We start from the raw sequence: 2,500 nt of genomic DNA, 5'->3' as shown, positions 1-2,500 counted from the left end.
ATGTGACACCTTTACTGTTTCGCTGTAAAACTATTTACTGTTTCGATGTGACACCATTTATTGTTTCGATGTGACACCTTTACTATTTTCCCTGTGACACCGTTACCTGTTTCGATGTGACACCTTTACTGTTTCGATGTGACACCTTTTACTGTTTCGATGTGACACCTTTACTATTTTCCCTGTGACACCGTTACCTGTTTCGATGTGACACCTTTACTGTTTCGCTGTAATACCATTTACTATATCGATGTGACACCTTTTACTGTTTCGATGTGACACCTTTACTGTTTCGATGTGACACCTTTTACTGTTTCGATGTGACACCTTTACTATTTTCCCTGTGACACCGTTACCTGTTTCGATGTGACACCTTTACTGTTTCGCTGTAAAACTATTTACTGTTTCGATGTGACACCATTTATTGTTTCGATGTGACACCTTTACTATTTTCCCTGTGACACCGTTACCTGTTTCGATGTGACACCTTTACTGTTTCGATGTGACACCTTTTACTGTTTCGATGTGACACCTTTACTATTTTCCCTGTGACACCGTTACCTGTTTCGATGTGACACCTTTACTGTTTCGCTGTAATACCATTTACTATATCGATGTGACACCTTTTACTGTTTCGATGTGACACCTTTACTGTTTCCCCCATGACACCGTTACCAGTTTCGATGTGACACCTTTACTGTTTTCCCCCATGACAACATTACCAGTTTCGATGTGACACCTTTACTATTTTCCCCCATGACAACATTACCAGTTTCGATGTGACACCTTTACTGTTTTCCCCCATGACAACATTACCAGTTTCGATGTGACACCATTTACTGTTTCCCTGTAACGTTACCAATTTGGGCAAAACACCCTTGATCATTTTGCTTCACTACCAGTCTGCCAATTTTGGGGCCAAACCACCCTACCCTTCGCCTTGGGACACCTTCGCTAGTTTCGGCATATCCACTTTGACTAGCTTCGGCCTGACACCTTTATCGGTTCCTCTGTCGCCTCAGCGCTAGTAATTTCGGTGACGTGCACGTGTCACCTCTTCTCCAGATACCGTTATCGGGATAAGTGCGACGCGAGGTGTTATCGGGGTAATATATATATATTTTTTTATGTTATCTCGAGTGCGCTGAACATTTGCGGGCGACATCTGCTTAATGGGGGAAAAGTAGCCACGGAAGGGGAAGGGATTATTGTGGTAATGTAATCCTTTTTCGTGATGACTCCAGATTTGGGATGTAATCCTTTTCGTAACGTCTCCAGATTTATGATGTAATCCTTTTCGTGATGACTCCAGATTTGTGATGTTATCCTTTTCTTAAAGTTTCCAGATTTGTAATGTAATCATTTTCTTGATTTCTCTTTATTTGTAATGTAATCCTTTTCCTAATGTCTCCAGATTTGTGATGTAATCCTTTTCTTGGTGTCTCCAGATTTGTGATGTAATCCTTTTCGTAACGTCTCCAGATTTGTGATGTAATCCTTTTCTCGTAATGTCTCCAGATTTGTGATGTAATCCTTTTCGTAATGTCTTGATTGTGATGTATTTTCGAGGATTTGGATTCAGTATTGTTCTCTTTTTTCCATTTGGTCTTTGATTATGTTTTTGACCCTTTGTCCTTTCTCGTATTCCTCCATTTCCTCTTTTATCCAATCTTTCCTCCCGCTTTTATCTGGATTTACCTTCACTTCCTCTTTTCTCTATTTATTTCTTGCCCCTTGGTCGTTGGGTCGCGCACCTGTCTTCAGATTTAATTTCTCTCTGTTTCCCCTTTCTTATCTATGCTTCTTTTTCCCGTTATCTCGATTTTTTTTTTTTTTTTGCTTTTCGTTCTTATCGGACTTTCAGAAATCTCATCTCTTATCTCTCTCGCTTTACTTTCCCTTCGGCCTCCACCGCGCGTCAGATTTTTCCTTCTGTTGCGCCTTTCTCTTTTTCTGTCTCGACTTCCTAAGTCATTTTACACCGTCCCTCATTTCCTTTTTTTTAAAATTCTGGGTCTTTGTTAGCGACCACTTGTCTGTCTGTCCTCTTCGTCTCTTCTTTATCTCCTCCACTTGCTTCTTTTCTACCTCCCTACTTTTATTATTCCTCCTCCCTCCTCCTGCCCCTTCTCCTCCTCCCCACCCACTCCCATCTCACGTTTCCGGTTTGTCTTACCTAAGAAACAGGTTAATATCAGCGGCCATTGTTCTGCCTGGCGCCGGGCGTCTCATAAAACAAAACTGTGGAAAACACACACGCCCAAAACCCCTTCCTCCCCTCCCTTTCCCTCCCTTTCCTTCCCCTCCTGGCCTCTCCCCACGCCACCGGAAGTCCATTGTGAGAGGAATATTAGTTCAACTGGCGTGGGTTGAGGTGCCCGGAGATCGTACACGTCGGGCTTCTAGAAGGAATGTCTCTTGGAAGGGAGAAGAATCGTTTAAAGTCCTCTTTTTCCCTCTTTTTTTTTTTTCTTTGGTTCGCTTCGGTACGGGAAACGGG

The sequence above is a fragment of the Penaeus vannamei genome, chromosome 11 (assembly GCF_042767895.1).
Source record: "Penaeus vannamei isolate JL-2024 chromosome 11, ASM4276789v1, whole genome shotgun sequence".
Lineage (NCBI taxonomy): Eukaryota > Metazoa > Arthropoda > Malacostraca > Decapoda > Penaeidae > Penaeus > Penaeus vannamei.
Note: the sequence above shows the minus strand (reverse complement) of the source record.